At 40.1% G+C, this 26,851-nt stretch overlaps 2 long non-coding RNA genes across 2 annotated transcripts; both read left to right on the top strand.

The window, feature by feature from the left end:
• Nucleotides 1–2,943: 2,943 nt before the first annotated feature.
• On the top strand, nucleotides 2,944–26,735 carry LOC124278153. Its single transcript, XR_006899004.1, has 3 exons — nucleotides 2,944–3,045; nucleotides 23,173–23,178; nucleotides 26,724–26,735. It is a non-coding gene; the product is annotated as an uncharacterized LOC124278153 (long non-coding RNA).
• LOC124278160 lies at nucleotides 4,903–6,179 on the top strand. The gene is made up of 2 exons (XR_006899008.1): nucleotides 4,903–5,011; nucleotides 6,073–6,179. It is a non-coding gene; the product is annotated as an uncharacterized LOC124278160 (long non-coding RNA).
• Nucleotides 26,736–26,851: the final 116 nt, after the last annotated feature.

Genomic DNA, 26,851 nt, shown 5'->3' on the forward strand with positions numbered 1-26,851 from the left:
CACTCAGCAATATTCCAGCTAAATGGCGGCAGTCTGTAAATAATCGAATCGGTTTCAGACAATCCAGGTATCATCAATCTACGCAATTGGGACACGATGACAAGTGTCAGCCAAGTCAGCGAGCCTGACAACTCGATCCCGTTAGTCGGGTTACTGAAGATCAATTCTAACCCGGGTCTTCACGGGTCCGGCTTTAAACAACAAACAAACAAAATGATGTAATTTTTCAGTGTGCCCCAGAGAAGGAACCATCGACTGTGTTGCCCCTGCTATGTGTCCAGGTTTGAACTTGCCTGGAGTGGTCTGTCCGACGGCTGGTGACGTGTGCTGCATAGTAAGGACGATTTAAGACTTTCCTTAATTCTATACATACTTTGCCGTTTAGTTCTCAATTCATTTTCTCTCGGAATGAAATGCACCTGTATTTTATAAGCCACCTTATAGTTTAGAGAGGCACCACCCAATAAATTGCTCGGTGAATTGCTCACAAGACAGAGTGGTATTTATGTATATATTTGTACCTAATTAGTATTCACTTCGTAAACCAGGATTAGGGTGTAAATGTTTACACCTTTGTTCAATAATAATGAACTGCTTAAAAAGAGCCAGAAAATGTATTTGAAGATGTATGGTGATGCTAAAATAACATTTGAATTGACCACCATTGTGTACCCTCTTTCTAAAATGACCAAACTCCGCAACAGTAATACTAACATATTGTTTTCCATTATTGGATGTTTATGGCCCTCTTCGTTGAAAATACATGACAAAATGCTTGCTTATGTCATTAACACACACACATTCTTTTTATTCACATTTAGCAAAGCTAAATATTGTGGATATTTGGTACAGCTACAGAATACCGGATACCTACCAGCCATATTCTTTAGTGTAACGGGCACTTGCATTCCAGGGAAGCACGAGCTATAAAATTCGAAATCATAAGGAAGCATCAGAATAAAAAAAATAACCATAAAATCGGATTTTTTGGGACGACTTCCGGTTAGTAAAACTAACCAACGATTTTGAAAATGAAAGGTAAGTTATCACAAATAAAAAATATCTGCATGTTTGGAAAATCGGACCTACGGAATTCTTGGAGCGAATGAGCGTGGGAAAATTGCCTGAAAACCCAAACCCTAACTATATTCGTTAAACTAACCCTAAAGAAAATAGTAAGGGGTATCCAAGGGCTAAAAATGTACACTAAGCTAGCGAAGCTTTAAAAACTCGAGTTGCCCACGTGTTTTGTGTAGTTCTCAAGTTTTCAAAGATGGCAGAAGGTATCCGGTATTCTGTGATCTTCCAGTATATCTAGTAGCATGTCATTCTGTCACTGGCAATCGTAGAAAAGAAAATTCCATTTTGTTTCAGCATAAACTGTATTTGAGGTAATGATATTTCCATGTACAGGGGTGGGAATATTCTGATAATGCTGAGAGCAGGTATTACCGATATTATGTTGCAAAGTACGGCGCTAACCCACAAACAAACAAGACAAGGTTGACGAATTCTTTTACATCAGCACACAGTCTTTCGGCATACCTAACTCCTCGAGATTGTATTCAAAAAGTTCAAACATCCACTCTTATAAAAAAAAGACTCAATTAACATCTTACAAAAGACGTTGCCCGCGCACACACCTGATCCAAACTTTTAATGACACAAATGGGGGTGAAATGATCAACCAAATAAACACAGATAACTGGTCACGAGAACAGTGACTCGATGAAGCGATTAGGTTCCAAATATACTCCTTATCAGTCAGCCTTGTTCCTGGTTAACGGTATTTCTCATGACGGTGGACTCAGAAAGTGTTTCCCTTCTAAGATCACTCTGTAGGAATATGTCAATTTTACAAAATACAACATCAGTTGGTCTAATGCCTGAGTATGGTTTCCCGCCGCTTTTAGCAATATTCCAGCAATATTCCAGCAATATCACGACGGAGGACACCAGAAATGGGCTTCACACATTGTACCCATGTAAGGAATCGAACCCGGGTCTTCGGCGTGACGAGCGGATGCTTTAACCACTATAGCTAGGCAACCCCACCGCCCCAAATTGGTCTAATGAATGTATTGTGTTGTTAAGGCACCACTGACAACAACACCTGTTGCTACAACGACAACACCAACAACGACAACGCCAACAACGACAACACCAACAACGACAACGCCAACAACGACAACACCCACAACGACAACGCCCACAACGACAACGCCTACAACGACAACGCCTACAACGACAACGCCCACAACGACAACGCCTACAACGACAACGCCTACAACTACAGCAATAAGTGAGAAAAAATTGAATGCTTACTTTTGTGTGTGATATTTACGACAGTTTTTCAGAAGACGTAACGGACACTATGGCAGCTGACACACACACCTACGTGAAACATTAATCTCAATATTTGTCAATACATACGGTCTGCGGTGATATGGCCTTCTATTTAATTCCATCCACCAGTTAATCAACACACCTTTAGAGCGAACTGCAATTTATAAAATTTGTTTTTTAGCGTGCCCCATAAACCAAGGAACCATCGCCTGCGTTGCTCCCAACTTGTGTCCAGAGGCCCCGTTGGCCGGTGTCAACTGTCCGACTGGTCAAGTGTGCTGTGTGGTAAGGAAGAATTATTCTACGCAACATAATTGTCCATTTCGTTGGCACATTCCGAATATAAAATCCCATAGTTCATATTCAGTATTTTGATGTACGTATTGCCGTTATTTATAAATAATAGGTTTGACCAATATGTATGTATGTGTATATACATATATAACCTCGCTCTATGCCTGGAAAGATGCCTTCGGGACATTAAACGTTAACTGTCTTTATTAATAAAGCATGATATACAATACGACTACCGTATCCCTTCAGTCGTCAAGTGGGGCGGTGGGGTAGCTTAGTGGTTGATGCCTTCGATTAACAGACGGACAGACAGACAATACTTTATTACCTTAGAAGAAATTCGTTTTGGTTCACAGAGCTTGACTAAAATACAAATGAGTAACAACGTGAAATATGAAATTACTAGTAAGATCATAACTTGACATTCAACGTTTATTTAAAATTGCAATACTTTGAGGTACAAACGACGTTCGAGCTCGTTTAGTCTTGGTGCTTGGCACTGTGTAGCGGCGGCCAGATGGTAAAAGCTTATACTCTAGAGTTTACAAATGTGTTGTGTCATTAATGATTTTTTTCAGACGTTGAAAGTACTTGCCGCTCACAGAGAAGTGAAAGATTGTCAAAAGTGACCCCGGCTATTTTACTAGCTGTATTTACAATTTTGTTCAGTTTTGATTTGGTTTTGACTGAAAGAGACTCGAACCAGCACTGTGAAGAAACAGATAGTATACTCTGAATAAAAGTGGTATGAAACTACATCATAACAGATTTGGAAACATGATGTTGTTTTATACCAAATTTCTCTTCAATGTGTGAAGCCCCATTGGTGATGTCCCAGTTGTAACCCTAACATATAAAATGTGTCTTTGAAGAATAACAACGTTTCTTTACTTATAGACTCCATTGACAACTGTAGCTACTACGACTATAACTACGACTACTCAATGTAAGTCCGAATAACCTCCACGTGTTTCTTGTTGTTGTTAAACGCTGCAATACGGTCCTGACAAATTCTGGAACGGGTTCGACTCCCTACATGGGTGCCAAAAGGTAGACTTTGTGAGATTATGTAAGTACCATATTCTTGGTGACACATACAGCGAACCAGATCCAGTATCCCTTCATTTGTCAGATAGGTACACAAAATACGTGATCGGGACTTCCTGTTGTAAGACATTCGTGGAGTGAGTGAGTGAGTGAGTTAAGATTTAAAGTCACATCGGCAATATTTCAGCCATATCGTGACTAAAACTTGTTCTAAATTTATAATGCATACATATGATATATAAAACCTTGTCAACGAAGGACAGCAAAACCACTAGATTATCACAGATTGAGTTAATACTAGCTAGCATATATCTTTAAAAGTAGAAAATTATTTCTGGACAATACAATGTAAAATTGGGCTATAGATCCCTGAAGGTAGATCACCATACTAGGGACAGACATTCGTGGAAACGCGATGGGTGAGTGGGTTAGATCGCTGACTTTGTGTACTGGCGATTAGGTGCCTGACTCGTGAGGGTTCCAATCGCGGATCTGACTCCGCCCACCGAAGTATTAGAATCTGCATTCTACTGAGAAAGTGTAATGATAAAAATAACATATGTTACAATTGACCACTTTCTGAGTGGCACTCTATTCGAAATACATCAGAATCTCCGGGTTTTGAGGTTATAAGTCCTTACGTCATTTTAATCCTACCAAAAGCCTGAAAAGTGACTCACTTAATCATTCATTATATGTTCAATGGACAGAGTCACTACGTTCCTTTTATTCAACATTGTTAAAGGCACTATATCACACCACACTTCTCTAAACATAAATAATGCATTTCGCTATCAGCCATACCACCAGCCATCAGTGAAGCTACCATATAATTTATTCCAAAAGCAGTTACATATTTCGTTTACAATATCATGGCATGTGTTCTCTGTTTGGAAGCTGTTCGCCTCGAAGTTTCAATTACGATTTCAAAAACGATTTCAGGCAAGTCGTAAGGGATAATAAGTCCTTTATTGCATCAAAAGGAAGATAAATATGCCCCAATATATGTTTGGAAGCTGTTACAATAGCTGTTACAGGAGTACAGGTGTTCAGTCATAAATATCAGACAGATAAATAAAAACAGAATGCCTTTTTCTCCAACATGTTTCTTCAGGAAAATTGTATCAGTTACAAGAGTCAACAACGATATAGAGGCCCAAATCTTGTCGAAAATGTGTGACATTGTGCCTTTAATTCCAGTTCACTAAATGATTCATTATGTGTTTCAGCGCCATGTATGGCCGGTGGCTTGAACTGTAGGGCGGTCTGCGCTATAGCAAATAGAATACCCGCTGGTTGTCCTGGAGCTTTATTCTGCTGCATTGTGAGTTGTCTGATATTTAATAATAATAATAATAATAATAATAATAATAGGCCATTTATATAGCGCCTTTCCACGTCACAGGGATATGCTCAAAGCGCTTCATCTATTTGTCTCTCATTTTGTGGCGTGAATATGGAACGTCAGTGCATTAGAAGACCCTGTCTGGACTACCCTCAGAAATACATCCCATTTGATGGAAAGGGCAAACTAGCTCTGATAATCGTATGAATGAACCACTGAAAATCAGAGATGACCCCAGGTGTCAGGGTGCTGCCCTACATACAGCTTGTAGCAGCCACCATTAACGGTTGATCGAATACATGTCCCAGTTTTCAGCTATTGCATATAGCCTCTGTTTTCAATTGTGAACAGTGTGATATTTCTGGGGGGTTATCCTACAGGCTGCCGTTGTACAAAACAACCTTAGCGCTAAGACTACCTTAAGTCTATGTTAAGGTATGGGAGTTACGGTCACCTTAGCGCTAAGATCGCTTTGTACAACGGCACCCAGGACATGAATCCTTTTTTGCCAGTGTTTCAAAACGCGTAATTTTGGTATGCGAAATGGGAACCGTATATAAGTAAAATTCAAAATGTATTTGTTCACAACATGTCTGATATACACTCGGACATTGATTTGACTGGGCATTGTAACCATGAGTGTTGTTTCCTCGTTATATCAATTATTTTCTCGATTTTTCGTAAAACATATAGAAATATTGAAATAAGGAGAAAGTCTGATTAGAAATATCTTTAGCACACAGAAATACTTGAAATAAGGAGAAAGTTTGATATCTTAATGCTGGCAGTGAGGCATCAAAGGGCTCACCCAATTAATGTCATTTATGTTCAGAATATAATATAATTTGGTATAAGATCTGCAGCTTTGATTTGTTTCATCTCGGGACTTTCTAATGTTAATTGGTGCACCTTTACTGAGCTTGAGTAAGGATTACAAAAAATGGCAAGATGCAATAAACAATGACGGGAGTTTTAAAACATTCACAGTTCTCAGCGGCCAATCAAATATATAGTGAACCAATTATCTTCTTTTGTTTCAGATCTAAAGAAGAAGAATGGTGTTTGTTCTATACTGAAGGTTCCGCTACTGTCATTATCTATGTACATATATGTTGTTGATGAAATAAATATGATGTCACATATCGTTGTTACTGCCTCTGTATAGCTTTCTAGAATACATGTTCAGGACATTTCCAGATGTGAAGTATAAGACACAAATATGATAGGAGATGCAATTCCCTGCTTGGACCTACACTGTGTTATTCTTAAGGGGAACAGTTGACTAGCCTGTGCATGTGTTTTTGACAGTTACCGCCAGTAGTAACATTAGCATATATGTCAGTGTCTCATTCGTACATGCACATAATAAACTCGAAATAGTACAATTGACTCTTTGAGATTTTGGGGGTTCTCTGTTGTTTAACGCCGCAATCAGCAATATTCCAGCTATGTAGTAAGGGTCTGTAAATAATCAAGTAAAGACCAGATAATCAAGTGATCAACATCATAAGAGTCGATCTGCACAATTGGGATACGATGACATGTGTTGAGCAAATCAGTGAGCCTGACCACCCGATCCCGTTAGTCGCCACTTACGACAAGCATCTGTTGCTGAAGAGAATTCTAACAGGGATCTTCACCGGTCTTTCCGTATGAATATAATACCCCAAACTTCATACCAGTGAAAAGTACTACTCAAAACTTAAGCATCAAATATCTAGATACATAATATATATCGAATAGCTTTGAGACGTATAAGAGTTTTCAGAACAGTGAACAGTGCACGTTTTGCCTGTGGAGCACTAAGGCGGGAATCTTCTACCTGGGTATCCCACCCCTATTACCCTACACTACCCGGACACCTGTTATGTTAATTCCTGACGTCAAATGTGTAGGTAACGGCAGTATATTCTTCAACTCATAGGCTAAAATTTTGAGTTTTTCAATATACTTAACCATGTATTATATTCAAAAGAAGTAACTGAAATTATGTCTTCAAAGACAATACAGCCTATTAATCAATCATGAACGAATAAGATATTACATTGTTTAATCTATTGTGGAACCTGGATACTCCGGTCCCTGTTAATCTGGATTGACGGTGTGACCTTTTTGTCATTGTCTGTAGTACCTACGACGCTGACCGCCTCCGTGGTGTAGTGGTTAGAGCGTCCGCCCGGAGAGCGGAAGGTCGCGGCTTCGATCCCCGACCGCGTCATACCAAAAGACGTTAAAATATGGTACTTGTTGGTCCCTGCCTGGCGCTCGGCATTAATTTGTACAACAAGGACTGGTCAGCTCGGAGTCAGTATAATGTGTCTGAGTGGGGTATTCATGCTTCACTGCGGCATGGTATCTCAGTGGGCTAGCACTATAAAACCAGCTTCAGTCTGGGCTAGAACAAGCAGCCGCACATACACATACACACGCATGCACGTCGTCATATGAGCGAAATATTCACAAGCACGACGTTAAACCCAATTCCACCACCACCACCTACGACGCTATTTATCTGATGTTGTACCGTTACATCAAAACGCAATAATTCTGACCTTTAGTCATGTATATTTGATAGGTTTAATGCAATATTACGTAAGGTACTACCTTTATTTTAGTATGTGATATTCCCTTGAATCAAACAGTTGGTACTGCCTTTATTCTAGCAGGAGATATTTCTTTTGGTCTAACTGGTCATATTCCTTTTAATCTCGCAGGTGATATTCCCTTGAACCCAACAGTTGGTACTACCTTTATTATAGCAGGAGATATTTCTTTTGGTCTAACTGGTCATATTCCTTTTAATCTCGCAGGTGATATTCCCTTGAATCCAACAGTTGGTACTACCTTTATTTAAGCAGGTGATATTTTCTTTTGGTCTAACTGGTCATATTCCTTTTAATCTCGCAGGTGATATTCCCTTGAACCCAACAGTTGGTGCTACCTTTATTATAGCAGGTGATATTTCTTTTGGTCTAACTGGTCATATTCCTTTTAATCTCGCAGGTGATATTCCCTTGAATCCAACAGTTGGTACTACCTTTATTTAAGCAGGTGATATTCCCTTGCATCTAACAGTTGGCATTCCCTTTGTTATAGCAGGAGATGTTTCCTATGGTCTAACTGGTCATATTCCTTTTTATCTCGCAGGTGATATTTCATTTGAACCCAACAGTTGGTACTACCTTTATTTTAGCAGGAGATATTTCTTTTGGTCTAACTGGTCATATTCCTTTTAATCTCGCAGGTGATATTCCCTTGAATCCAACATACCTTTATTATAGCAGGAGATATTACTTTTGGTCTAACTGGTCATATTCCTTTTAATCTCGCAGGTGATATTCCCTTGAATCCAACAGTTGGTACTACCTTTATTATAGCAGGAAATATTTCTTTTGGTCTAACTGGTCATATTCCTTTTAATCTCGCAGGTGATATTCCCTCGAACCCAACAGTTGGTGCTAACTTTATTATAGCAGGTGATATTTCTTTTGGTCTAACTGGTCATATTCCTTTTAATCTCGCAGGTGATATTCCCTTGAACCCAACAGTTGGTGCTACCTTTATTATAGCAGGTGATATTTCTTTTGGTCTAACTGGTCATATTCCTTTTAATCTCGCAGGTGATATTCCCTTGAACCCAACAGTTGGTGCTAACTCTATTATAGCAGGTGATATTTCTTTTGGTCTAACTGGTCATATTCCTTTTAATCTCGCAGGTGATATTCCCTCGAATCCAACAGTTGGTGCTAACTTTATTATAGCAGGTGATATTTCTTTTTGGTCTAACTGGTCATATTCCTTTTAATCTCGCAGGTGATATTCCCTTGAATCCAACAGTTGGTGCTACCTTTATTATAGTAGGTGATATTTCTTTTGGTCTAACTGGTCATATTCCTTTTAATCTCGCAGGTGATATTCCCTTGAACCCAACAGTTGGTGCTACCTTTATTATAGCAGGTGATATTTCTTTTGGTCTAACTGGTCATATTCCTTTTAATCTCGCAGGTGATATTCCCTTGAATCCAACAGTTAGTACTACCTTTATTTAAGCAGGTGATATTTCTTTTGGTCTAACTGGTTATATTCCTTTTAATCTCGCAGGTGATATTCCCTTGAATCCAACAGTTAGTACTACCTTTATTATAGCAGGAGATATTTCTTTTGGTCTAACTGGTCATATTCCTTTTAATCTCGCAGGTGATATTCCCTTGAATCCAACAGTTGGTACTACCTTTATTATAGCAGGAGATATTTCCTTTGGTCTAACTGGTCATATTCCTTTTAATCTCGCAGGTGATATTCCCTTGAATCCAACAGTTGGTACTACCTTTATTATAGCAGGTGATATTCCCTTGAATCCAACAGTTGGCATTCCCTTTGTTTTAGCAGGAGATATTTCCTTTGGTCTAACTGGTCATATTCCTTTTAATCTCGCAGGTGATATTCCCTTGAATCCAACAGTTGGTACTACCTTTATTTAAGCAGGTGATATTCCCTTGCATCTAACAGTTGGCATTCCCTTTGTTATAGCAGGAGATGTTTCCTATGGTCTAACTGGTCATATTCCTTTTTATCTCGCAGGTGATATTTCATTTGAACCCAACAGTTGGTACTACCTTTATTATAGCAGGAGATATTTCTTTTGGTCTAACTGGTCATATTCCTTTTAATCTCGCAGGTGATATTCCCTTGAATCCAACATACCTTTATTATAGCAGGAGATATTACTTTTGGTCTAACTGGTCATATTCCTTTTAATCTCGCAGGTGATATTCCCTTGAATCCAACAGTTGGTGCTAACTTTATTATAGCAGGTGATATTTCTTTTGGTCTAACTGGTCATATTCCTTTTAATCTCGCAGGTGATATTCCCTTGAACCCAACAGTTGGTACTACCTTTATTATAGCAGGTGATATTTCTTTTGGTCTAACTGGTCATATTCCTTTTAATCTCGCAGGTGATATTCCCTTGAACCCAACAGTTGGTGCTAACTCTATTATAGCAGGTGATATTTCTTTTGGTCTAACTGGTCATATTCCTTTTAATCTCGCAGGTGATATTCCCTCGAATCCAACAGTTGGTGCTACCTTTATTATAGCAGGTGATATTTCTTTTGGTCTAACTGGTCATATTCCTTTTAATCTCGCAGGTGATATTCCCTTGAATCCAACAGTTGGTGCTACCTTTATTATAGTAGGTGATATTTCTTTTGGTCTAACTGGTCATATTCCTTTTAATCTCGCAGGTGATATTCCCTTGAACCCAACAGTTGGTGCTACCTTTATTATAGCAGGTGATATTTCTTTTGGTCTAACTGGTCATATTCCTTTTAATCTCGCAGGTGATATTCCCTTGAATCCAACAGTTAGTACTACCTTTATTTAAGCAGGTGATATTTCTTTTTGTCTAACTGGTTATATTCCTTTTAATCTCGCAGGTGATATTCCCTTGAATCCAACAGTTAGTACTACCTTTATTATAGCAGGAGATATTTCTTTTGGTCTAACTGGTCATATTCCTTTTAATCTCGCAGGTGATATTCCCTTGAATCCAACAGTTGGTACTACCTTTATTATAGCAGGAGATATTTCCTTTGGTCTAACTGGTCATATTCCTTTTAATCTCGCAGGTGATATTCCCTTGAATCCAACAGTTGGTACTACCTTTATTATAGCAGGTGATATTCCCTTGAATCCAACAGTTGGCATTCCCTTTGTTTTAGCAGGAGATATTTCCTTTGGTCTAACTGGTCATATTCCTTTTAATCTCGCAGGTGATATTCCCTTGAATCCAACAGTTGGTACTACCTTTATTTAAGCAGGTGATATTCCCTTGCATCTAACAGTTGGCATTCCCTTTGTTATAGCAGGAGATGTTTCCTATGGTCTAACTGGTCATATTCCTTTTTATCTCGCAGGTGATATTTCATTTGAACCCAACAGTTGGTACTACCTTTATTATAGCAGGAGATATTTCTTTTGGTCTAACTGGTCATATTCCTTTTAATCTCGCAGGTGATATTCCCTTGAATCCAACATACCTTTATTATAGCAGGAGATATTACTTTTGGTCTAACTGGTCATATTCCTTTTAATCTCGCAGGTGATATTCCCTTGAATCCAACAGTTGGTACTACCTTTATTATAGCAGGAGATATTTCTTTTGGTCTAACTGGTCATATTCCTTTTAATCTCGCAGGTGATATTCCCTCGAACCCAACAGTTGGTGCTAACTTTATTATAGCAGGTGATATTTCTTTTGGTCTAACTGGTCATATTCCTTTTAATCTCGCAGGTGATATTCCCTTGAACCCAACAGTTGGTGCTACCTTTATTATAGCAGGTGATATTTCTTTTGGTCTAACTGGTCATATTCCTTTTAATCTCGCAGGTGATATTCCCTTGAACCCAACAGTTGGTGCTAACTCTATTATAGCAGGTGATATTTCTTTTGGTCTAACTGGTCATATTCCTTTTAATCTCGCAGGTGATATTCCCTCGAATCCAACAGTTGGTGCTAACTTTATTATAGCAGGTGATATTTCTTTTGGTCGAACTGGTCATATTCCTTTTAATCTCGCAGGTGATATTCCCTTGAATCCAACAGTTGGTGCTACCTTTATTATAGTAGGTGATATTTCTTTTGGTCTAACTGGTCATATTCCTTTTAATCTCGCAGGTGATATTCCCTTGAACCCAACAGTTGGTGCTACCTTTATTATAGCAGGTGATATTTCTTTTGGTCTAACTGGTCATATTCCTTTTAATCTCGCAGGTGATATTCCCTTGAACCCAACAGTTGGTGCTACCTTTATTATAGCAGGTGATATTTCTTTTGGTCTAACTGGTCATATTCCTTTTAATCTCGCAGGTGACATTCCCTTGAATCCAACAGTTGGTACTACCTTTATTTAAGCAGGTGATATTTCTTTTGATCTAACTGGTCATATTCCTTTTAATCTCGCAGGTGATATTTCCCTTGAATCCAACAGTTAGTACTACCTTTATTTAAGCAGGTGATATTTCTTTTTGTCTAACTGGTTATATTCCTTTTAATCTCGCAGGTGATATTCCCTTGAATCCAACAGTTAGTACTACCTTTATTATAGCAGGAGATATTTCTTTTGGTCTAACTGGTCATATTCCTTTTAATCTCGCAGGTGGTATTCCCTTGAATCTAACAGTTAGTATTCCCGGTATTCAAGCAGGTGATATTTGTTTTGATCTAACTGGACATATTCCCTTTGATCTATATTTCCCTCTGCAAACACAGGTAACTTGCAAGTGAGACACATCCGGAAATTCGTTTATAGGCATCCTGATAAGTAAGGTTTGATTGTATACACTATTTTCAGAAGGCGTCGATAGTCATTTTTTGTATACAGAAATAATTCAATGTTCCACAGCCTCATCGTCGTAAGTGTGGCGTTTCTTCCAGGAGTCAAAAGATTGTGTCGCATCTTGTGTATGAGTGAGCAAATATTTTACGCCGCATTTAGCAGATAAAGATCACAGGTCTACTCCCATTTGTGAGAACTTTCCAGTTGTGAGACTCCCAGTTGTGAGACAGTGGAGTAGGTAATAAGCAAAGAAAACACTCCTTACTCCCCTATCTGATAGAATGGATTAACCCCAGCTAATTATGGATTAGCTATTTAACTGAATCTTGTGGAGGTAACTTAATGAAACTCTAAAAGATAAAGTAATTAACCTACTCAGATAAATGGCTTTAAAACTATAATAAATCCAAATGTATTTATTAACCTTTGACTGCTCTTTCCAATCACCATTATGGCAGGCCTTCAACAAGTAGAATATATCACCAGTTCACGATAATCTTTTTCAGTATTTCAGTATCTATTGAAAACAATAAATAATAACGAACAATGTCTTCTGTGTTAATTAACTCATTAATGAACTATGCCCCCTGCGGGTACTCTTAAGCAACAGGGCTGTTCCCACTTTCATCGTAGGGATGGGGAAGCACCACCTGTGTGCACTGAACCATTAATTAATGTGTCTCACAACTGGGAGTTCTCACAAATGGGAAGACACCAAGATCACCTTGCAAACGCGGTATGATAACACTCATCCAGTTTTACCTTTGTGAGCCTCTGGCCGTGTCTGACAATCAAGGTGTAACGTTATATTACACTTCTGACATAGACTGATACACTGAATAGTCCAAGACCTTCAAGGATAATTTTTGAGGTATGTATGTCCCAGGAGGTTAGCGAAAGACTAAGTGTACCCATGCGGGGGAAAATACTAACATCGCATTGAGACCTCCCAACATTTGGAACTGTCAGAATGTTTTACATGAGACATCTGAACTCGTACATGCTGCCACAAACATTTCTCTTTATTAAAGTACATAAACAACAAAGACGACTGGCCTGAGCACGAAGTCACGGACTTTTAGAATAAGCTTAATGTCGGCAATACGGCCTGGCGTAAGTTAAAAACAAGGCCGAAATGGCCACACACGCCAAGTAGGTCAGCTGGCCCTGAAGAAAGTTAAACTCTGGAAAACTGCTTGCTGTCCTCCCACAATTAGGTGAGTTGCATCTCAAACTGAAGATCTGAACGTCTGATAGCTATGATTGGTGTTCGTTGCCTTTGGTCTTGCACATCCGAGAACGAGGTCATCCACCTTAAATCAATCAACTGCTGTCATCATCACCACCTTGACACGCCACCGCAGTGCTTCTACAGCGCCGTTCTTAACAGCACCAGGATCATGTGTTCCCTTGTAAACCTTACAGACTACTGGAAGGTGATATTCCCTTTAAACCAGGAAGGTGATATTCCCTTTAAACCAGGCAGGGGATATTCCCTTTAAATCAAACAGGTGATATTCCCTTTAAACCTGTCAGGTGATATTCCCTTTAAACCTGACAGGTGATATTCCCTTTAAACATAGCAGGTGGTATTCCCTTTAAACCTGGCAGGTGATATTTCCTTTAAACCAGGCACGTGATATTCCTTATAAACCAGGCAGGTAATATTCCCTTTAAACATAGCAGGTGATATTCCCTTTAAACCTAGCTGGGTAAATTTCTCGTTAAACCTAGCAGGATAATCTTCCCTTTAAACCTATCAAATGATATTCCCTTTAAACCTAGCAGGTGATATCCCCTTTAAACATAGCAGGTGATATTCCCTTTAAACCTAGCACGTGATATTCCCTTTAAACCTAACAGGTGATATTCCCTCTAAACCAAGCAGGTAATATTCCCTTTAAACCTGGCAGGTGATAGTTCCTTTAAACCTTACAGGTGATATTCCCTTTAAACCAAGCAGGTAATATTCCCTCTAAACCTAGCAGGTGATATTCCCTTTAAACCAAGCAGGTAATATTCCCTTTAAACCTAACAGGTGATATTTCCTTTAAACGTAACAGGTGATATTCCATTTAATCCCTTTAAACCCAGCAGGTGATTACCCCGTTAAACCTAGCAGGTGATATTGCCTTTAAACCTAACATATGATATCCCATGTAAACCTGGCATATGTCCTTCATTTTGTCTTTTCCCCAAGATTCTAACATGTGATATTTCCTTTGATCTGACATATTTCTTTTAATCTCGCAGGCAATAATTCCTTGAATCTAACATTTGGTATTCCCGGTTTTCTAGCATGTGATATTTCTTTTGATCTAACTTGACATATAACTTTTGATCTAGCAGGGGGAAATCCGGTACACATTACTACATGAAGTAGATCCCCGGTCCCTGTGAAGGTATACATAAATAGCTCACCCATACTAAAGCAAGGGGCCATCAGAGCACAAGGTCATCTACCTTATACCAGTAAACTGGTTTCATCGTTATCATGACAATCATAATGTTTTCTATCTCAACTGTCCCGGTTGTGTTGGTAGGCCAATACAAACCATCCACGCCAAACGTAATCATGTTACATCCAACGGGATTATACCACCATCCAGCGTTCTTGGTACGAGCACAGACGCCGATGTCGTTGTCGTAGGTTCCGAAACGTGCTCCATTCAAGCTCTTTGTACCGTCACCAAAGCCCCCGAAACCATCCATGAAGACTTCGCTGTGAGAAAAGGTGCCATCGAATTCCCTATCGAAGTACTCCCATCTCAGCGCGTAACCTTCTGGTTCAGAATCCACCTTGAAGTTTCTGTACGACAAGGATCCGTAAGGACCGCCTCCTGCTTTAATAAGGTACACAACCATATCGTACACTCCCTGTTTAGTCAGCTGGTGGAGATTCTCCAGACCTATGAAGTAGAAGCCGGTAAAGCGTGGAATACCGTGTTTGAACTGCTGCCATGAGAGCGTGTAGTTCGGGCTGTAAGCCTGGATGATGGGAGCCACCAATGTATAGTTGACAGCAGCAGGTTCACAGTGCCACTCGAACACGTGGTTAGAGTCCAGCGGCTCCAGGTAGTAGTGGGTGTTGGCCTGGGGTGACTCCAGGCAATCTACATGTATGCAAACATACGCAAACCATATTAGTAGTTGACTGGATGATGTATAATTTTGGGCATGGGGAATCTTGAGGCAATCTTAATGTCAGCAAACATACGTAAATCATATTATCATTTGACTGGCTGATGTAGTATTTTGTGTATGTAGAGACTCGAGGCAATCTCAATGTCAGCAAACCTACGTAAATCATATTATCATTTGACTGGCTGATGTATTATTTGGGTATGTAGAGACTCGAGGCAACCTGATGTAAGACAACACGGTAGTAGGTGGCTGAATGAAGGTCTGTGGCATCTAGAGACAAAGCAGTCTGGATGTATGCAAACGACATAAGCATCAAAGCAGTTATAAACTTTTAGGTTGTTGCCCTTGTCGACAACATATACAGTCAGGCCGCGGTAATCCGGTCCTCGTTAATCCGAATCCACCGACTTCCGAACGCTACTCACTGGGCACCAAATCATCTCCCCTATATATTGTATATAATTGACACCTCGTTAGTCCGATGATTCAGTTTCCGCCTCCGAACGCTGGTCAGTCGGAACGGATTGGACTAATTAAGTTGTAAACAGCTGCGTTAATCCGAACGATTGAAGTTGACCGCGCTGCTGACCTGTCCACCCAAAGTGACACGTTGTTCGTTTAGCGACTTAGCGACTCATCCCTTTGATCCCTTTATTATAAGTGATAGGGGAAATTTCGACGACCACGCTGTTTTGGGAAAGACATATATCCAGAAATATATGCTCGGTACCGTTTCAACACGAATTAAAATTATAAACTATTTTTCGCAATGTTATTGAAAACAACGATTCTCGGACACATGCTTCGGCAGCGGGTCCACAATAACATTGTCAAAGAGCAAAGTAACGATGTTTCGAGGAATTCATTAAATAAATTGAATAAACTAATGAATAAAATCAACAAAATATATACATGAAGCATTTTTGTCACAGGTCATAACCTAGCACGATACGTCCAATAAGTTCCATGATTAACGTATAGGTAGCGATTTCTTGCTTAATATGTTCAAAATAGCATTATTTTACCCAAAACTTTCGTCTAAATCTAAAAGTTTTCGTTTACGAGGACGGTATCCATTGCCGTAATATGATTGGCTGCCTTAGGTCACGTGTCTGATTTTGACCAATCACGACCTTATAGCAGACTGTAGCGAAAAAGCGTCATTAGAAACCAATTTTTATCCAATTAAATCGCTTCTTACAACTGTGAAAATACTCTCGGCAAGGGTTCAGTGATGTTGTTGATGTCCAGAGCTTTCCAACGATACCCGACATCAAACGATTCGCCCCCCATGTTATTCATACGACGCTTCGAAAACGGAGGTATTTTCTGTTGTTATGTCATGTTTCCGAGCGGAAAGCCACAGATATCGGGAAATAGGCGACCATACATATTATTTAAGAAATCTTTTTATAATAATTTTCTGAAATGCCTGTATGTAGATAAACAATTCAGAGAGACAACGAGACATCGTACATCTGCCTCCCGTTTACTGGTGCCATGATCTCCGCGTCCGCTTTACATATTGAAATTGTCCTCCCGTTCCCTATCCCACTACTTACACCGTTCAATACAACATATACAGCATATAGATTGTCTGGAGTTATGATACACACAAACCAGAGTAATTACTTTTTCAACTTATTTGATATTATTTATATCTCCTTTGCTTACATCTCAATTGTCTAGAGTCGTCCCAGCCATATATTCTAATTCAGTTGCAAATTACGTTTACATACATGGCTGGGACGGACGCGGAGATCATGGCACCAGTAAACGGGAGGCAGATGTACGATGTCTCGTTGTCTATCTGAATTGTTTATCTACATACAGGCATTTCAACACAGTTTTCCTTTACAAACATGGTTCAAGATGATTCCAAGAATGAGGAAAGGGTTAATGTTAATGAGAGTTGTGGTATTTTGCCGGCGTATGTGTCTTTTAGCGGGACACCTACCTCGGAAACGTCTTTGACAGTAATCCCCAACAAAGCCATGTGCACAGTGGCAGGTCCTGTTCTCTGAGAAGAACGTTCCTCCGTTCTCACATGGATCCATCTGTGGAAGAAAACAAGTCACTTAGTCCGTACAGGGGCATTCAGGTGACAATTGACTAGCCTTCCCATGTGTTTATAGCGGGTGCCACCACTGGGCACTATTTCTCAGTGTTTCACAAAAACTCTTGGTACTGTACAAAACGTGCAATAGACTCTACTGTTAGTGCATTGTACTTGTGGGTGTGAGATGTGTTTTGTCGCGTTTATTTGAAGTTTTGTGGGCTTTTCTCTTCATTTGACAACATAGTGGAAATCGCATGTTTTGCTGAAGACCCATAAATGATTTGAACCCGAATCGGGTTGGTTTCATAAGTAAAATGGTGTTAACTGGATGGCTCATGGTTCTAAGTGACACAAAAGTCACAAGTTTCACCATGAAAGAATACAAACACTCACCATAGCAGTTTGGGTACAATCATCATCAGCAACCAGCCCGGTACAGCTTCCATCAGCATAAAACCCGCTCAGCTGACACGTGTAGCCGTCGGTGGTCTTGCAGTAGGAGGCAGACAGACAGTCTGGGTCGCTCAAACAAATCACAGAACACTCGATCATGCTGCGGGCCGGTCTTACCGTCACAAGCTGGCTGTTTGTTTTGGTGGACGGGCAACTCATAAACGGAACACGTCTCCTTTTACAGAGAACTGACCCAGGGGAGACAGCTAGAAACAGGAGGCAGGTCTGGAGAAGCTTCATCGTAAGTTGGTCAGAACCGTACGTCGGAAGAAACACAACAGTAAGCAGTGTCCAGTTGATAGACAAGTAAGACTGAAACAAGGGATTGAATGGTTTGGGTTAGACGCTGTTTGAACAATATTTCAGATATACTAGCCACATAAAGAAACTGTGCACACAGAAAATTCCTTCAGAATTGGAATACAAAACAGAAAAGACAACATGATGTAGACACTTAAAAAGCTGAAGTATCGGGCCTCAACAACATGTCAAAAGAACATGAACAATATCCGTAACGATGACGTCAGAAGTTCAAAATTGAGTCGGGGGTCACACGTCGAAGTCACAAAGTCAATAACGGGTATGACCATCATGCGCGTGAAGCACAGCAGTGCATCGACGACGCATAGAGGCTACCAAATTTTCAAAATGAAGGCCTGGGGAATGGTTTGGGACGTGGTCACTGCCGTCTGGAACCTGTGTCTGACATGAGTTTGAATGACCAAAGATCAAGCTTTCGACAGTGACATCAATTTCTGAGTTTCACATGTTGTGTGCAGCTGCACAGGCTGCACGTGTAGTAACACATTGCAAGTCCAAAGGCCACCATCAATGACGTCACGTCGCCTGGCACCTTCATGAGCGTTTGATTGTCTCCAATACTTGCTTTGTTCACACCTTTATTTATGCATAAAGACGCTGTCTGCCTATCTTTATATTTTCTGTGTGCACAGTTTCTTTATGTGGCCAGTATACTTAACCATGGTCGGCTTCATAAGGGGAAGATGAAGTACTGATTGTATATGATTTTACGCGGCAGTTGCTTTAGACATTGTTGAACAGTGTTGTATTTATATTGCATTGTTTATTTGGAGATTCTGTAGAAGGCACTGGTGTGTTGTTTATTACATTTAGACTATCAGACAAGACATTTCTAGGCCAGTGTTGTCTGATCCAGAGAGTTAGAAAAAGGTCCGGTTTTAGGTATACAAATGATGACTAAATGTTGCCTTGGTCAGCGAAATTTCATTTCACACTGAATGAAAACCTGCAGTAGTTTGAAGAGCTGTTGTCACCAATGATACTTGACCGTTGCAGCAGGCAAATCACTGTCTCTATTGCTATATTCTCTTCAACAAAATACTGCCACCGAATCTATACTGACACTCTATTTTGTACTGCCATTGACGTTCCCTGGTTTGGATTTGTATTGATTTGTACAGTTGTACATATCTTGTAATTTATCACATTCTTTGTTTATAGTTTCATACGGAGTTTGGTAACGGAATGATTTCCAGGTTACTTCATTTTTTTAACAACGCAATCAACGCGTAACAATGAATAGTATGTGATAAAAATGGGCAAATAATGTCATTGTTTAATCAGAGCTCCGTTTTTCTGTGGTTTAAGGTGGTTCATCGTGAAGGCGAGAAATGTAATCCTTTCCAAAGAGAGTGTCGCGTATTCTCGCCATTATGAGAGACTCAAACAAAGTAATGATAAGCAAGGTGAATACGGTATGGATTCCTACGCTGCACAAAAGTACAGGTCAGTGAGTAGGTGAGTTTAATTTTATTCCGCTTTTAGCAATATTCTAGCACTATCACAGTTGGGGACACCAGAAATGGGTTTCACACATCGTACTGAAGAGGGGAATCCCACCGCCCCCATTACAGAAAACACAATTCAGAATACTGGAGGAATATGTATCCAGGCACACTAGCATGTACTCAATACATCCAGTGAGACTCAGATTAGTACCACATTAATGTTGATGTGAGCAGTTGGAAGTTATGTTTACGTTCTGTTTGTAGTGGAAATGGGTTTTTAAACAGAAACTCGCTTTTCCCCATTTTTATAGGTTCTAAAGGTTGTATGATTGTGCACTCCTATCCGTAAAAAAAATTAAATACATGAAACCAGGTAATAAGGCAAAGAAAGCAAACACCCGGTATCAAGAGATAATCCAAGTTGAACAACTCGTAAAGAATATGATATAAGATTGTTGGAATTTGTAGATTAAAAAACACTATTTACAAACTTACCCTATTTTCTGTTCACTGGGTTTGGCATCTGTCGCACTCTGATGCTTTGGTCGACCTTTATACATCATGTCTTCATCAATGTGTTTTCTCTAGATTTCTTCATCCAAGTTACTTGACATCAGCAACATCCGGTTTTGATTTTCTTTGTCTTTGAAATCACCGCGGTTCTTTCAATCGAAAACCTTTGTTTTTCTGACCCAAATGGACGACTGTGGAAGATCTAACATTTTAAAGATTTTCGTAGTCCACTGAACAACTGTATGAGATATATTGATTATTGTCATATAATGAGAATAAAATCGAAAGACCGCTCTTATTGTTGCTTCTGATGATTGTGACCGAAGGTCGCCGCAATCACTGTAGCCGTTGTGTGATTGGAGAAGTAACGGGCGGTCGTATTTTGCGTGTACATCGGCCACAAATCAGGCGAAGTTAAGCGACAACAGCGGCAGTGGCACTTGGGATGAATGTCCGTTTTCGCCAGCTTGGCTCCTAAAAACTTCTTGGGGTCGGGTTCTACCTCACTCCATACTGAAACGCACGTAGCACATGTATTATATGTATTCAACCGGTAGGGAATGGGTACCCGGTAGGATATGTTGGTTATGGAACTGTTTCCCCTCAAGCGCCTCACTTGCAGACTGGGTTGTATCGTCTCTAGGGAGATGTGAATGAAAGATCAAATCTACAGTGATCTGGACGCCGTTGTAGCGCTAGGTGATCGTAACTCCCATATCTTAACATAGACTTAACATAGACAGTCTTAGCGCTAAGGTTGTTTTGTATAACGCCACCCAGGGATAATTATAATGCAGCCCTTCGAGCACACATGACCTTTACAGTCGGACTATTGATATTAATATTATTAACGCCCCTTAAACGTTATGGCGAATATGGCAGTTCCCAGAAGTATATTGGGGCGGTGGGGTAGCCTAGTGGTTAAAGCGTCCGCTCGTCACGCTTAAGACCCCAATTCGATTCCCCACATGGGTACAATGTGTGAAGCACATTTCCGGTGTCCCCTGCCGTGATATTGCTGGAATATTGATGAAAGTGGCGTAAAACTAAACTCACTCAGTCACCCAGAAGTATCCCATGTCCATAACTCACGAGTGTGACAGAGTGAACACATGTCCTATGGAAATGTCATCTCAGGTGATAGGGCAGTTATCAGTACAGAAGATCGACCATATATCGGGTATGGCCAACAATAGGAAAGACAGGCTAACGGCGCCTCACTGGCGACGCACCATGGCTGAGGTACACTTGTTGAGTGGCATGGAATAATGCCTGTGAACATCAGCATCGCGGTCTTGTGACAGGTCTATCTTCTATCTCAAAAGAAGCGTATTGTGTGAACATAACCTTGGAAATTATAAACAAATCATGGTTGGTTGGTTTGTTGTTTAACGCCGCACTCGGCAATATTCCAGATATATGGCGGCAATCTGTACATAATCTAATCTAATCAGAAAATCCAGTGATCAACAGCATTATCATCGTTCTAAGAAATTTGAAATCGATGACATGTGTCAACCAACTCAGCAAACCTGACCACCCGATGCCCTTAGTCGCTTCTTATGACAAGCATGGGTTACAGAAGACCAATTCTAACCCGGATCTTCACGGATATAAACAAATCATGAAGAACCTGGGCGCGGATAGAGTATGGAGCATCTCATCAACATTCAGGCAATGGACACCCATCTTTCATTCCTTTCTCACAAGTCATGCTGTGGCGTTTAGTGTGGAGAATCAAAACAGTTTATTCCATATCGGTCGCGAACAAGGTCTTTGTGAAAATAATCGTAAAGGTCCTAAACTATATCCTGTATTAAAATTTCTGTGTGGAGCGACAATGTATGACACAGCTGTGACGTTATGTGAATATACCATCTTCACGTGTTGATATTATATGTTTTATATTATATATTAAATGTTTACTCCTTTGATAATGACTGGACATTGTTTAACATCCAACAGCTCAACCGATCAAAGAGTTGGCACTGAAATGTTCCGCGGGTGTTCAGAACCTGTTTGTCCTTGTACATCACGATTTTACGAGTACCTGCGGACAAGTGTCCATGTGACTTATATTTTATCAAAGGTCATTCCACAAGCGAGAAGACACAGTTTTAGCTTCTTATTTAAGAAACCGAATATTAGTTTGTGCTCTCAGTAATTCACTTTATTGTCGGCAAAAGTACGATTTGGTGTTCTAGTTTGGGGGGTGGTGGGGTAGCCTAGTGGTTAAAGCCAAGTGGTTAAAGCGTTGGTTCGTCACGCCGAAGACCCGGGTTCGAATCCCCACATGGGTACAATGAGTGAAACCCATTTCTGGTGTTCCCCGCCGTGATGTTGCTGGAATATTGCTAAAAGCAGCGTAAAACCAAACTCAGTCAGTCAGTCAGTCTAAGTGGAAATGTCTCCGAGTTTTCATATTTATGCTTGACCATTATTCTTGCTTTACCTTTTGATAAATGTTGAGTGTTTGTTGAAAGGTTGCCAGAGGAGACCTTCGACCATGCTATCGACCTTTAGTCTGCCACCCACAGTTAGTTGGACATCTGTCGTGACATCGTTGGAGAGTGGTCACAACGGCGTTACTCGCCCTTCAACGTGTCTGGTTTATTGATTACACTGTGACAGATGTATTGTTAAAACCAGGATGCTACAAAATCTCATCACACGGAAGGAATGGAAAAGTATTTTAAGCATGGTTGCTATGAATTATTGAGATGTAAATAAAACCGACAAAACACTTCCCACCTGAAGTGGATTTAGAAGTGACTTCTATAGGACATTTCTGCTCAACGAATCGGACGCGGAAGTATCCTTGTGATTTATTCTTGTATTATAGGATAATTACACAAACATTAGAAACCTGTACACAATATATAGTTCGTACAGTGAATTAATTGAGTTGACGGTGACCTTTTAAAAATTGGTTCAAAATTGAGACGGACGTAAATCTTTACTAATTTGCGAACACAGGAAAAATAGGTCTGCCAATAACTTGTGATAATTTACTAAGTACATCGTGTTGCTGGAGACGCTTTGTATCTCCCTTGTGTTATTTTCGCCATATATCGATTGTCTTTACCCGAATAACTGTAAACTCGACTTATCCTTTTCAGTACGATGACAAAACAATACATCGACTTCCAGTGAAGTAGATTGGAGAATCATTAACCCAAAATGCCCGATTTTCCAGAGCGAAGGGAAGTAGATGGGGTGAAGTGAGGCCATCAATCTCTCTGTTCAAAAAGTGTTCTGTGTGTGTGTTGTGGGGCACAGCAACAGTATCCAATGTGGGTGTGACTTCGTGACTTCGTGACGTCAGACTGAACTATGCATTTTAATCGCATTCACCTTGGAGGTGAGGTGAAATTGGGTTTTACGTCGTGCTTGAGAATATTTCGCTTGCGTGTGTATGTGTGTGTATGTGCGTGTGTATGTGTATGTGCGGCTGCTTGTACTAGCCCTGACTTAAGCTGGTTTTATAGTGCATGCCGCAGTGAAGCATGAATACCCCACTCAGACACATTATACTGACTCCCGAGCCGACCAGTCCTTGTTGTACCCATTAATGCCGAGCGCCAGGCAGGGACCAACAAGTACCATATTTTAACGTCTTTTGGTATGACGCGGCCGGGGATCGAACCCGCGATCTTCCGCTCTCCGGGCGGACGCTCTAACCACTACACCACGGAGGTGGTCCATTCACCTTGGTTCTTGTATTAGGTATGGTCAGTGTAACCTGTGTGTAAGTCCTATCATTGTTCGTCCCCGTTATCACAAGCGAGTACACAAGTGAGACGAATGTACACGTAGCGCTGGTAAACATGGGACAATGAAGTGTATGTTGTGACACGTTATCTGCCGAATTCTTATCACACATGATTCATAGAACAGTTTTCCAATTGAAATACATCGTTTTCAATTATAGAAAACCTACATGATTATTGATATTGCATTTTTATTATAATTGTTTTATTATCACAGTGGTGGTTGTGTAGTACAGTGGTTCCAGTGTACGGCCACTATGTCTTAGTCAGGGTTTGATTTCCAATATGGGTACAAAGCACGGCCGCCTAACAGCATTACAGCAAAGTGTGGCATGGCTGCCACGTACCCCAAAAGGGTTATTAGTGTCGCAATGACAGGAAAGAACATACCAGACGATCTTCTTTAGACGCCATTTTATTTAAGTCCTCCAAAAACTCCTTCACACAAGGGAGGTAATAAGAATACAAGTGACGTTAAATAAAGAGTTGTCTCCCTTAGACTACTAAACTATCTAACTTAGAAATATGTTTGAAATATGATAAATATCTCTACGCCACAAAAGCAATGCACTCGGCGCTATCTACACAACCATAACACTCATAGATTAGCAAGGGGCACCTATGTTAGGGTTCGCTACCCGAAATGTGTTCAATGTGTGATGCCCATTTCTGGTGTCCCTCGACGTGATATTGCTGGAAGATGCCAATAGACCTACCTGTGTACGAAATTTGGCGAAGAAACACTGAACGGTTTTTAAGTTCTCCTCCGAATAACAGCACTACCACCAATTTCAGTAGAAGTAAAACTTGTTGCCATGGAAACGCAAAAGATATTTTATTCAGAATTCCAAAACTACCAAAATGTACCAGTTCACCACCAGACCTATCTATGTGCCAAGTTTGGTGAAGAAATGTGCAAATGTCCACGGACGCACGCACGGAAGGAGTCCATTTTTAATATCTCCCGCAAAACGCGCTGACATCATCATCAAACATCGCTAATACTATTTCAAGCATATTAAGGAAATAATTGGACACCATACCTTCCATTCAAACCAATATCTTTTGACAATTCTTTGATAAATAAGGAACAAAAAAGGATTGGACTTAATTATACAGACTTTTTTCAAGCCAACAGGACAATCGATATAGTTTGTGCAACGGTTCTTGTTAAATCCTACACAAGCTGTAACTGATTTATATATTCCGCTAAAGCCTTCCAACATTTTACCACAATTTAACATCAAATGCTTTTTCAAAATCAACAAATGCGACATGTAATCTCTTTCTTTTTATTGATAAGCACTTCTAAATAATTGCATTACGAGTACAGATATGATCCACAGTGGAATAGCCCTGTCTAAAACCAGCCAGAGTCTCGGATATGTTATCCTTCAGATTAGCCCAATTTGACCATCTAGTATTTAGCACAACTGTACAACTGTGACTATATCATGAGCATAGATTTGTTTCAGCAGCATTGCAGCTGTATGTTGTTCTTTGTAAAAATCGATCCTGTACCAGACAATCCAGTGATTGTCACGATACGATGACAGAGCATGTGTGTATGAATCATTATGAGGTGAGGGGAGGTGAAATTGGGTTTTACGTCGTGCTTGAGAATATTTCGCTCATATGCCGACGTGCATGCGTGTGTATGTGTATGTGTGGCTCTTTGTACTAGCCCAGACTGAAGCTGGTTTTATAGTGCTGGCCCACTGAGATACCATGCCGCAGTGAAGCATGAATACCCCACTCAGACACATTATACTGACTCCGAGCCGACCAGTTCTTGTTGTACCCATTAATGCCGAGCGCCATGCAGGGACCAACAAGTACCATATTTTAACGTCTTTTGGTATGACGCGGTCGGGGATCGAACCCGCGACCTTCCGCTCTCCGAGCGGACGCTCTAACCACTACACCACGGAGGCGGCCGATGACCTGGTTGAAATGAGTTCTTATACCATGGCAGAATGGATTGGTGCTCATAGATCATTTGACTGTCAGGCACAAAGGTATGATGGAATGCGGCTATAAATAATAAATTAATGGGAAAATACAATTCGTTCTTTTTTTAATCTCAAAACATCGGAATAAAATCTTTCAAATCAGTACGTTTATAAAACCAATATTTTCAGATTTCAATTCTGAATATTCATTATCCTTCTCTTATCAGTCTAATGTTTGATCTGTATCACTGCAACCGTACATATATATATACTGATAAATTGGTAGCTGAATGAATAAATATCATATATTTTGATATTTATATATCAGTATATTTAGTGCCTGAGCAAATTTATAGTACAACACCTCAGTTTCACGACCTGGTAAGGTACATGGTAGAACCTTAGTCAAGTACAATGCTTCGCATACTGATATTGTGTTTTATCTTATTTCATTCTTGCCAATCAACTCAACCAAGTTCTGTAACCTGGAAGATGTCACCGGGGCGTGATGAAGATGGAGTTCTATATGAAGACGGCATTGACGACTGGCAGTGCGTGGATAATGCCTTTGGTGTATCCTGTGTTCTTGTTATGGACAATACGTCAAGACAGGATACGTCAAAAAGTGATACGTTAAAGGAGAATACGAGTGAATTGCAATAATTTGCTGGGTGAAAGATAAAGTCACCAGAAACATATTCCCAAATTTTCAATTAAAAATTATGTATAATTATGTTTTAATCGCGAAAACAGTTTCTGTAATCTCAGCTTTGGCCATTATGCATATTTCGCTGGAACCCACGCGACTTTTCCGCTCGT

This window comes from Haliotis rubra, unplaced genomic scaffold (assembly GCF_003918875.1).
Source record: "Haliotis rubra isolate DU_JTF1 unplaced genomic scaffold, ASM391887v1 Scf106, whole genome shotgun sequence".
Lineage (NCBI taxonomy): Eukaryota > Metazoa > Mollusca > Gastropoda > Lepetellida > Haliotidae > Haliotis > Haliotis rubra.